This window comes from Bos mutus, chromosome 26 (genome assembly GCF_027580195.1).
Source record: "Bos mutus isolate GX-2022 chromosome 26, NWIPB_WYAK_1.1, whole genome shotgun sequence".
In the NCBI taxonomy this organism is placed as follows: domain Eukaryota; kingdom Metazoa; phylum Chordata; class Mammalia; order Artiodactyla; family Bovidae; genus Bos; species Bos mutus.
This window is the reverse complement of record NC_091642.1, coordinates 29,920,081-29,932,282: the sequence shown is the minus strand read 5'-3', so window position 1 is coordinate 29,932,282 and position 12,202 is coordinate 29,920,081.

Here is a 12,202-nt window from a genome sequence, read left to right as displayed (position 1 = left end):
AAAGAAATTCCAATGTTCTCTTCTCATGCCTAAATGGATTATTTTGCAACCCCTCAAAAATGTTTACCCCACTTCAGAGAGCCTGCTCAGAACCCAAATCCAGTGTGGCAAAACTCCTGATTTTATTGCCTGAAGTCAAGCAAGTGGATTCTGGATGCTGCCAGGGCACTGGGTTGGCCCAGGCAATGCCATACACATCACATGGAGTGGTTCTCTGGCCCCCAGTGCCTGGCTTTGCCTTCAGGTGCCCCAGAATGGGAGCCCTGTCCTGCTCAGTTCATCAGATTGGGAGCCAGCGCATCTCACCTGGGTCCCACCAGAAATTCTTACCTTCTGTTCTCTTTCTGGTCTCCTTCATACCAAATTGGATTTTGAGGGCCTGCTGTCAACAGTGACCACCACTACCCAAAAAAACTTTTATTCTGTGTCCCTCCTGGGGAATATTCCCTCCTAGAATCAGCCTTTAGGGGCCCAAAACATGCTTTACAATCCTTGAGCAGTTGCCTGTTCTAAATGCAGCCCCAAACACAAACAGGGCCTGTTCCCCAGCTCTGTTGCTCCTCAGAACTCACCTAATTCTGATTCTGCTATCCCTGTTCCCACCCTGCTCCCACAGAGTTCCTAGCTGAGGTTCACCAAATATGACAATTAGAAACTGTCCTGGGTTTAGGAAACAACAGTAGCAAAGACATGGAGGCATGCAAATATACCAGATGAAATGGGCTGGGGTATCAGCTGCCTGGGGAAAGATAGAAGGGGTTGGGAGAGGAGGCAAGAGATGAAACTTAAAAGTGACTGAAAGTCAGGACACTAGAAATGTCCAAATGGTATCCATCACTCATGGCTTCTTTAAGGAAGCTGTCCCACTCACAGCCCATCCTGACCATCTATCCACCAACGACTTTACTAGAATTGGACTCACACAAAACTGAACTAGGCTGATCACTACACTCTCTCAGGACACAAAACTGGGAGGAGCAGAGAGAATAAGGGCATTTGACCATACTGCTGCTGCTGGTGCTGCTGCTAAGTCGCTTCAGTTGTGTCCAACTCTGTGTGACCCCATAGACAGCAGCTCACTAGGCTCCCCGGTCCCTGGGATTCTCCAGGCAAGACTACTGGAGTGGGTTGCCATTTCTTTCTCCAATCCATGAAAGTGAAAAGTGAAAGTGAAGTTGCTCAGTCGTGTCCGACTGTTAGTGACCCCATGGACTGCAGCCCATCAGGCTCCTCCATCCATGGGATTTTCCAGGCAAGAGTACTGGAGTAGGGTGCCATTGCTGTGATATATAGTCAAAGCCCAGTGGAAACTGGGGGATTCGGCAGCCCTTTATTTTATTTATTTGTTTTATTTTTAGCTGCGCTGGGTCTTCAGTGCTGCACGGGCTCTTCTCTAGCTGCGAAGAGCACAACTACTTTCCAGTTGTGGTGCTCGAGCTTCTCATTAAAGTGGCTTCTCCAGTTGCGGAGCATGGGCTCCAGGGCTCATGGGTTTCCGCTGTTGTGTCACGTGGGCTCAGTAGTTGCGGTTCCGGAGCTCTAGAGCCCAGGGTCAATAGTTATGGCCCACGGGTTTAGTTGCTCCTCAGCACGTGGGATCTTCCCCAACCAGGGACTGAATCCATGCCTCCCACATTGGCAGGCAGATTCTTTTACCACTGGCCATCAGGGAAGCCCTCTCCAGCCCTCTTCATCTCAGTCAAGGACAACTCCATTCTATCAGTCACTCAAGCCAAAACCTCAAACTAGAATGTGAGATTTTCAGTCTTCCCTGACTGCTCTTGTCTCTCCCATCCCCTATCTGATCCACCAGCAAAATCAGACAGCTCTACCTTTAAAATGGATCCAGGGACTTCCCTGGCAGTCCAGTGGTTAAAACTACCCACTTCCACTACAGGGAGCTCAGGTTTGATCCCTGGTCAGAGAACTAAGATCACATGAAAAAGTGCAGCCAAAGGGGGGAAAAAAAAAAACGGTTAACAGAATTTGATCATTTCTGATGATCTGCACTGTACCATTCCGGTCTAAGCCAGTATGACCCTTCACCTTGAAATGCAAAAAAATATATATATATATATATATACATATATAGCTTTCTTGTTTCCATCTTCGCCTTACCCACCCCAGTCTACTCTCCCATCAGCAGAGTGATCCCCAAAGTGTAGAGCAGAGCATGCTCCTTCTCTGCTCAGAGCCCCCCAATGATTCCCCTTCTGAGCCAAAGTCAGAATCTTAAATCTGATCTATAAGGCCCTACATGTTCTGGCTGTCCACCCTGTACCCCCACCACCACCCCCAGCTCACTGTACTCTGAGCTAGCTGGCCTCTGTCCTGTGCTTCATTTACATCAAGCATGAGCCTCCTCAAGACATCAAGACACTTGCTCTCAGTGTGCCCCAAGCAGTCCCATGACTAGCTCCCCACTTCTTTAAGGTCTCTGCACCTCTCATTCCATTTGAAACTGTCCCTCCCCCATCCTGTGTAGTTCTTATGGGACTGTCAGTCAAAATGCCTCATGAGCTCCTGACCATAGATGTGGGCCTGAGACCTATGTCTGTCCAATGGGGACCCCCGTGTCCCTGTTCAAAGCACATCAAGGTAGGAAGAGTCCTCTCAGAAGTCTTGTTATTGGGGCTGGAAGAGAGAGGGTCCCTTCTTTCTTTGGGCTGTGAGCTGCAATGATGAGGGCTTTGAATCTCTAGGGACAGTTCCCCACCATGTGGAGAGTCCCTGCCTGAGATCTCAGTGCAGACACACTCAGAGTCAGGCTGGGACACTCAGAGCTGAGAGGCAGACTGAAGGAGAGCTGTGCTGGTGTCATTCGAGCCTCTGGAGCCAGCTAGGCCTGAAGCAAGGCCACTTTGGCACTTCTAGGGTCCTAAGCCAGCACCTTCTCCTTTTTATCACTTAAGCAAATGTGTTGAGTGTCTGCCAGTTGTAACCCAACCCCCAGGGCTGCTGGGGGAGGGGTAGCTAAGAACCGAGGAAGCAGATGGAGGCAGAGGGTCAACAATTCTTTTGAAAAGTTTGGAAGGGAAGAGGGCACAAGAAGGGCCAGGAGATGCTGTGGTCAGTGAGCTCGAGTGAGAGTCCTTTCAAGCTAAGGGCTATGTGAACCCGCCTGGGGGCTGAGGCAGAGGGTGGAGTCTGAGTAGGGAAGGAGGGGCTATTGAGAGATGGACTGAGGGGCTTATGGAAACAGGCCTGAAAGAATGGGGTGCAGTTTGAGGAGTGGGGATGAATCAGAGAATTCTGCTGGGAAACTGATCATGAGGGGATAGGGCTGAGAAGCTGCTCAGAAAGCTTGCAAGAGACACAGTTGCTATCTGCTGAGAGTGAGGGGAGCAGGACTGGGTCCCACCTTGTGGAGGGTAGGGAGCTTTGGAAGAACCTGGGAGATTTAGAAGGTGGTCTGTGAGAGCATGAGCACGTCGCCGGCCTGCAGCAGGAGAGCACACGAGGGTGGCAGATCATTGCCTTGATCCAGGGCTCCCCTTGCCCTGGTTGGCTCCATCTCTCAGAACCCAGGGTTTGGGGCCCCCAGATTACACTGCTCTCCCCTCCCACATCTGACCCACATCCTCCTCAGTGTGGTCTCCCTGCTTGATTGAACCCCAGCAGCATCTCAGTACATGCATCTCAGTATGTTCCCACGGCCTGATCTTTGTGACTGTCCATTCCCAAGTGCCCGGGCTCAGCCTCAATTTCCTGGTTGAGGAGGCCTATAGAAGAGCCTTGGAAGAAAAGTTATGACCAACCTAGACCACATATTGAAAAGCAGAGACATTACTTTGCCAACAAAGGTCCATCTAGTCAAGGCTATGATTTTTCCTGTGGTCATGTATGGATGTGAGAGTTGGACTGTGAAGAAAGCTGAGCACCAAAGAATTGATGCCTTGGAACTGTGGTGTTGGAGAAGACTCTTGAGAGTCCCTTGGACTGCAAGGAGATCCAACCAGTTCATTCTAAAGGAGATCAGCCCTGGGTGTTCTTTGGAAGGAATGATGCTAAAGCTGAAACTCCAGTACTTTGGCCACCTCATGCAAAGAGTTGACTCATTGGAAAAGACTCTGATGCTGGGAGGGATTGGGGGCAGGAGGAGAAGGGGACGACAGAGGATGAGATGGCTGGATGGCATCACCGACTCAATGGACATGAGTCTGTGAACTCTGGGAGTTGGTGGTGGACAGGGAGGCCTAGCATGCTGCAATTCATGGGGTCGCAAAGAGTCGGACACGACTGAGCGACTGAACTGAACTGACTGATAGAAGAGCCACCCCTTCCCTAAGGAATCCTCAGACCGGAAATGCATCCTCTAGGCAGAACGAAAAGCATGTGTGTACAGAGGCATCTCCAAGCTGAGAGCAGCATGAACCCAGAAGTTGGCTCCCGTGATCACTGTGTGACCTTCAACAAGCCCCTTGGGTCTCTGTCCTTGCCTCCTGTGTAAAACCAGATGGCCTCTAGGATGCCTTCCCACTTTGACATTCTAAGCTTCTGCAGTTATATGTGGTAGGTAGCCTGCAATCTCTACGGTCAGGAGGAGTTCAAGAAAGCTCTGTGGAAGATTGGATACATTCAGATAGGGAAGGGGATGGGGGACTTTTTAAGCTAGGAAAGGAGGCATGGATTTATTTATTTGTTGCTATCTCTCCCACCTGGGAGTCATTACTGCCTTTCCCTCTCTCTCTCCCCAGTGTCTGCCCAGAGATCTCTAGGTGAATGGTGGAGACCACTGAGGGTTCCGGATAAGGTACATGGGAGGGAGACAAAGAAAGCTGTTGGGGGCCAACTCCATGTCCTGCCTCCCCACAACACTCCCCCAGCCCAGATCATCCCAATACTCTAATTAGCCAGTCCCTTAGGCCCCTGTTAGCCAGGCCGGCTGAGCGCCCAACTCCCCGGGGACCAGCCCGCTTACCCCCCAGACTAATCAGTCCCTTTGCTCCTTGAGTGCATGAGCATGCACACACACACACACACACACACACACACACACACATTCCCTTATTCTATCCCAGAGCCCCAGCACCATTCTAGCCTTCAGAGGATTAACATAGCATGGTGCTGAAGTCCCCCAATGAAGACACCCCATTTGAGATGATTGAAGGGTAGGGGAGAAGTCAGATAAAGTTTGGAGATCCTCTCCAATTTAGGGCTTTCTCTCAAACTTGTGGGATCAAGGATGTGTAGCAAAGCATGCAGCCATGATTGGGGGTGCTCTATGGCACCCAAACCCTGGGGCTGGCACCTCCCAGGTCCCTATCTACGGTCAATACTCACCCCAACCCAGATCCCCTCCTCCCCTTCATCTCAGCCCCCCCATTCATCTCCCCACCCCCTACCCCCCGACACCCGCACTGTCAGCCCAAACACATGATAAATTGCCCTGTCAACAGAATTCATTCAGGGACCAATTAATTCCACAGAAATGAACCAGGAGCCATCAGTTGCTGAAAAACTCAGAGTGCAGGGAGCAGAGGGAGGGGGTGTGGGCGGGGGGTGGGCGGCAGAGGAGGGGACGGGGAGGCTGGGGAAGTTAGTCTGACAGAAATTGGTCATTTAATGCTTAAGTGCACGCTAGACAGCCCTGTCATCGCCCGCGGCCCCCGTGCGGGATTAATTATCAGTGGAGGAGAGGGCAGCCCGGCCCAGCCCAGCCGTCTGTCACTAACCAAGGCTAGAGTCACCCAGGACTTGGCCACCCTAAGTCCACTTCCAAGTCTCCAGGCCGCCTGCCCCTCAACTTCCAGGTGTCCCCAGATCCCAACCCTAAGCCCAACCTCATATCCTGGACCCTCAGACACACTTAGTCAAGGCCTTGCCATCAGCTGTCTAAACCAGGAAGGCTTCTCTGGCCCCTTGACTGGGTTAGGCCCCATATGTGCCCCCATCATTACCCTCAACCATCTTGAGTGACTCTCTGTACAGAGTCCAAGGCATGACTGTCCCAACCATTGATCCTAATCTGAGAGAATGGCACCATCTTCCACTCAACTGCTTATGTCAGATCCCTACCAGTTCTCCTTGACTCCTCCCTCTCCCTCATCCACTCAGCCAATCAGAATCCAAGTCCTGTCAGTTCAGCCTCCTGGAAACAGCAAATCTGGGCCACCTGCTTCTAGCTCCCCATCACCACGTTCAGCAACTCTGCCTGCTCTGTCTTGCTTGTAGCTAATGTTATCTTTAAAAATGCAAATAATATTCTGGTGTACTCCCCCGCCAGCACACACATACACAGTTTAACACTTTTTGGTTTAACACTCTTTGGTGGACCACCATGGGCCTGCAGGGGGTGAAGTCCAAACTCTTGACTCGCAAGCCACAGAGTCCTAACCTCTGCCACCAGTCCAGCCTCGCCTCCAGCACACTTCCCCCCTGCTTTCTCTACTCCAGCCCCAACGACCTTCCCTTCCTGCCTTTGCAGACACTGTTCTTGCAGCCTGAAAAGTTCTTTCTACCCTGCAATCCCCACCACTTGACTGACTCCTGTTCATCCTTGAGATTTCAGATTAAATGTCACTCCCTCCAGGAAGCTTTCCCTGAACCTGTGATTAGATTTCACAGCTCCCAAACTTACCCATCCATCAACATGTCACCCTACTTCAGCACTGTCTCTCTTTCCACCAAATGTTAAGTTTCATGAGAATGGACTCCATGTCTTTATCCTTTGAGCTTGGCACTTAATAGAAACCAGAAAATACTTGTTGAATAAATAAATGAAAGAATAAAAGCCTAATCTTGTCTTGGCCCTAAGCCTGGCCTGACTCTGGAGCCATGTTCCCCAGAGCCAGACCTCTCTTGGGAACCCAAGATATGTTGGGGTGGCTGGAAAGATGAGAAACCCTCAGAGAACACTCAGTCAATCTGTGAGCCCATCAGACTGACTTAAGTCAGTTGTGCTGGGTGGGTTCCAAGGAGGCTGCAGGTAGTTGGAGGTTAGAATGGTAGAGAAAATGGCCAGGGCTTGCTAAAAGAGCAAAACCCAGGATCTGAGGAAGCATGCTCTGTGCTGCAATGTGGATGCATGTGAAACACAGGGCTGATCCGAGGAGGAGAAGGAAAAACTCTTGGCAAAGTGATGTTCCTGCTCTTTAATATGCTGCCTAGGTTTGTCACAGTTTTCCTTCTAAGGAGCAAGCATCTTTTAATTTCATGACTGCAGTCACCATTCACAGTGATTTTGGAGCCTAAGAAAATAAAATCTGTCACTGTTTTCAATTTTTCCCCATCTATTTACCATGAAGTGATGGTACCAGATGCCATGATCTTAGTTTTTTGAATGTTGAGTTTTAAGCCAGCTTTTTCACTCTCTTCTATAATTCCTCTTCACTTTCTGCCATTAGCATGGTGTTATCTGCATGCCTGAGTTTGTTGGTATTTCTCCTGGCAATCTTGATTCCAGCTTGTGATTCATCCAGCTCAACATTTCATATGATGTACTCTGCATAGAAGTTAAGTAAACAGGGTGACAATATACAGCCTTGACATACTCCTTTCCCAATTTTAAACCAGTCCGTTGTTCCATGTCTGTTTCTAACTGTTGCTTCTTGTCCTGCATATAGGTTTCTCAGGAGACAGGTAAGGTGGTCTGGTATTCCCATCTCTTGAAGAATTTTCCACAGTTTATTGTGATCCACACTGTCAAAGGCTTTAGCATAGAGAAGCAGAAAAAGCCTCTTGCTTTTTCTATGATGCAACAGATGTTGGCAATTTGATCTCTGGTTCTGTTAGGAGAAGCACACTGATTGAAACCGCCCACCCTGGCCAGGCACCATAGTAACCATTTGCATGAGTTATTTTATGACAAGAGGTCCTGGTAAGGAACACAGAACTAATAAGCCTCCAGCAACTGGAAGAGTTCAGGAAAGGTCAAAAGGAGACACCACATGTCCGACCACCTCCCAGAATCCTTCTCTCTGGCATCCATCTTGGCTGAACAAGGCGTGCACCACCAGGAAGGACTCTGAGTCAGAATGATTGGCTAAAGACAACCTGGAAACTAATCCCATCACCATAAAACCCGAGACTGCGAGCCACGTGACAGAGCAGTTCTCCTGGGTTCCCTTACCCTACTGCTCTCCACCTGGGTGCCCTTTCCCAATAAAATCTCTTGCTTTGTCAACACATGTGTCTCCTCAGACAATTCATGTCTGAGCGTTAGATAAGAGCCCAGTTTCAGGCCCTGGAAAGGGTTCCCCTTCCTGCAACAGTTCCTCTGCCTTTTCTGAATCCAGCTTGTACATCTGAAAGTTCTCATTTCGCATACTGCTGAAGCCTAACTTGAAGGATTTTGAGCATTACCTTGTTAGCATGTGAAATGAGCACAATCGTGCGGTAGTTTGGACGTTCTTTGGCATTGCTTTTCTTTGGAATTGGGATGAAAACTGACCCTTTCCAGTCCTGTGGCCACTGCTGAGTTTTCCAAATTTGCTGACATATTGAGTGCAACACTTTAACAGCATCATCTTCCAGGATTTGAAATAGCTCAGTTGGAATTCCATCACTTCCACTAGCTTTGCTCATAGTAATGCTTCCTAAGGCCCACTTGACTTCACACTCCAGGATGTCTGGTTCTAGGTGAGTGATCTCACCATCGTGGTTATTCGGGTCATTAAGACCTGTTGGCATAGTTCTTCTGCGTGTTCTTGTGGCCCTGATATAATATAGTGTGTAAGGATGTGTCAGCCGGTATAAGTGATTCGGTAGGGCTGTAGTGGCATAATCCAAAAACAGCACAACCATACAACAATTTACTAATGTCAACCAGGAAATGATGGGTGACCTTACTGGTGAATAATCTGAAGTTATATTGTGGTAATGTGGCAAGAAAGGGGTAGAGCTGGAATTCAAGGTCCATCTCCCTTTTAAAGTACATCCATGCCCTTGACATTGTGTTATCTGCTTTAAGAAGTTTGGCCCTCTAGGTAAGAAGCAAAACAGGGAACAAGTTGAATCACAACATAAATAATGTAACATATTCCTAGACATAAATTTTATTAAAAGGTCAATATTAAGGTGGATAAAGTGTGTATAATAGGCAAGTATTTATATAAGAAAGGAGGAATATGAATGCATATTTTATGAATGTATCATTTTACAAAATGGAAAGATAACAAGGTTTTTTAAAACATTCATCTATAGAAGAAACGAGGAAACAAAATGGAGAAGACAGGGTAGAAGTTTGCCATCACTGATATCTTATATTGTAGATATGACTTTGCTGCTGCTGCTGCTGCTAAGTCACTTCAGTCATGTCCGACTCTGTGCGACTCCATAGACGGCAGCCCACCAGGCTCGCCCATCCCTGGGATTCTCCAGGCAAGAACACTGGAGTGGGTTGCCATTTCCTTCTCCAAAACATGGAAGTGAAAAGTGAAAGTGAAGTCGTTCAGTCATGTCCGACCCTCAGCGACCCCATGGACTGCTCCTCCATCCATGGGATTTTCCAGGCAAGAGCACTGGAGTGGGGTGCCATTGCCTTCTCCGAGATATGACTTTAGAACCATGTAAATATTTTACATAATGTCACAACAAAATTAAATCAATAAGCAATCCCCCCAAAAGCAAAAGCCAAATAAAACAAATGAACTTAACTCTATTGAGTTCGTATAATAACCACATATAGAGAAATTATTCCAAGTAATTTGAAACCTAGTAGTTGACCAAATATATATTCTCTAGTGGGGCATACACTGATTAAGCAAATAAGCAATGATATTTGTATGCTTGGAGGTTTTTTTTTTTTTTTGGTGTGGGAGAAACAAACAAACCAAATGGAAGATCAATTAAGATAAGTAAAACCCCATAGTTCTGGATTTAATTGGATGTATAAATAGTAACTCTTGATGCATTTTATCTTTTAAAAAATTCAATTCCTGGCTCTGTGCACTGAAAAGGACAAGAAACTAACCAACTCGATAGCTGTAAGCACCTCTTGTTCCTAGACTCTGGTCTTTAAATACCACTTTGCACTAAAAGCACCCAGGACTCTTTGGGGAAATGGAAGATGTCAGATTTGAAAAATTAATACACAAGATGATCAAGGAAATCTTGTCATAACAGGAAGCGAGAAAGCTATCAAAGATTACTAGGATCATGTTAAAAGGACTTAGGTGCCCATTAGAGGCTCCTATTGACCAATAATTGAGCATCAATGATCTGACTGAAATTCATCAGACATATTTAAATCCATGAGTTCATAATTATACTTAAAAGAAAAATCTTCATGATCTTCTTTAGAGGAGGGAGGGAACTAACTCATTATTTGGGAAACTGATAAATAAAAGGAATCAAGCATTTCTACTACTTTTCTTATAAGAACTGTACTTCAGGAAATCAAATAGTGGAAGAAGGGAAGTTTCTCTTTATAGAAGTCTTCCAACTAACAAACGGAGAAGGAATGGATAAAATTAGAGCATCACCATTTTGCGACCCCAGTGGAGTAACAGATTTCAGTGATTGTCAATGGCTGTTAGTTTCACAAAAAGAGAAACAACAGAACACTATGTGCCTCTTAATGAAAATACAAAGAAACAAAAAAATCTTTAAAAGTAGTATTTAACAAAAAATCAAACCTGAATCTGATCAAGCCTTTAGCTGTAACTACCATTTTACAGGAAACAGAATAAACAAAGAAACCACAAGGGACTTCCCTGGTGGTCCAGTGGTTAAAAGTCTACCTGCCAATTCAGCAGACATGCGTTTGAAACCTGATCACGAAGGATTCCACATGCTGTGTGGCAACTAAGCCCGTGCACCACAACTACTGAGCCTGTATGCTCTAGAACCCATGCTGCACAATAAAAGAAGCCACCACAAATGAGAAACCCGTGCACCACAGCTGGAGCGTAGCCCCAACTCATTGCAACTAGAGAAAGCCCGAGCACAGCAACAAAGACCCAGGACAGCCAAAAATAAGCAAATAGAGAAATCGCAAGGATGCAATCTGATCCAAGCTCTTCTTCTTCTCTTTTTTCTTTTTAATATTTATTTATTTGGTTATTCTGGGTCTTAGTAGACGCTCACAGGATCTTTGGTTGCAGCCTTCAAACTCTTAGTTGTGGTATGTGAGATCTACTTCCCTGACCAGGGATCGAATCAAAGCACGGCGTCTTAGCCACGGGACCGCTAAGGAAGTCCTATGATCTAGGCTCTTCTTGGCATAGTTTCCACAGACTGTGAGAAACTTTAGTGCAAATAATCTCTTCTTCAATGAAGAAATTGCAAGGGGGGAAAAGGGTAGACTAAAAGAGACTTAAAAAACATATTCACTAATTGCAATATACTTGAATCCTGCAAGTAGTTAAAAAGAGGAAGAGGATTAGGAAGAGGAGAAGTTACAAAGTAATCAGGAAAAAATAAATATGACACAAATTACACATTCAGATGTGCTAGTGATATGATGATCATTTTAAGAAGTCATTTTATTTTAGAAATATAAACTTATATACAAATTATATGATATGGTGTCTGGGATTTGCTATGAAACAAGTCTGGGGGTTGGAGTGGTGGGGAACTATATAAAACAAGACTGGCTATAAATGGATAATTGTTAGTTATGCTTGTTATACTAGTCTCTCTATTTTTATATATGTTTGAAATAATAAAATTTTAAACCACTTTTATATTAAAATAAACTAGTTAAATTTGGGGATCTCTGTCTCCTCTCTTTTGACTTTTTAGAAATTCAGTTGCTTAGTTGTCCAAGATAGAGATTCTGAAGAAAATGACCAGTCCAAAATAAAATACCTCTAGATTCTGGCAATTGGGGTCTTCCACAAAACATCTGGGTCCCCACCTTATCACTTTTAAATGGTATCTCCTAATCAACAGATCTCAAACATGCACACAGTGTTTTCAATCTTTTATTGCCTTACTTTTGTGTTGATGGACTAGAAAGGATACTAATGATTTAAAATAAGCTTCTAACTTGAAATAAAGGCCAGGATTAACTACCACAAAAAAAAATGTGAAAGAATCAAAGTCAGTTCAGGGAAAAGAATAAAACTAAAAACAATCCCCCCCCCCAAAAAATCTATAATTAATAGTCTGAGATGTAAAGAAACTGACCTCTGTGAAACAAAAATTGTGTATTTTTAAGGCACATTCAGAGAATAATAATAATTAGTAATCTTCTAGATATTAATACCTATGTATAAAGGAAAAGGAGTACATCAAGGCTGTATATTGTCACCCTGCT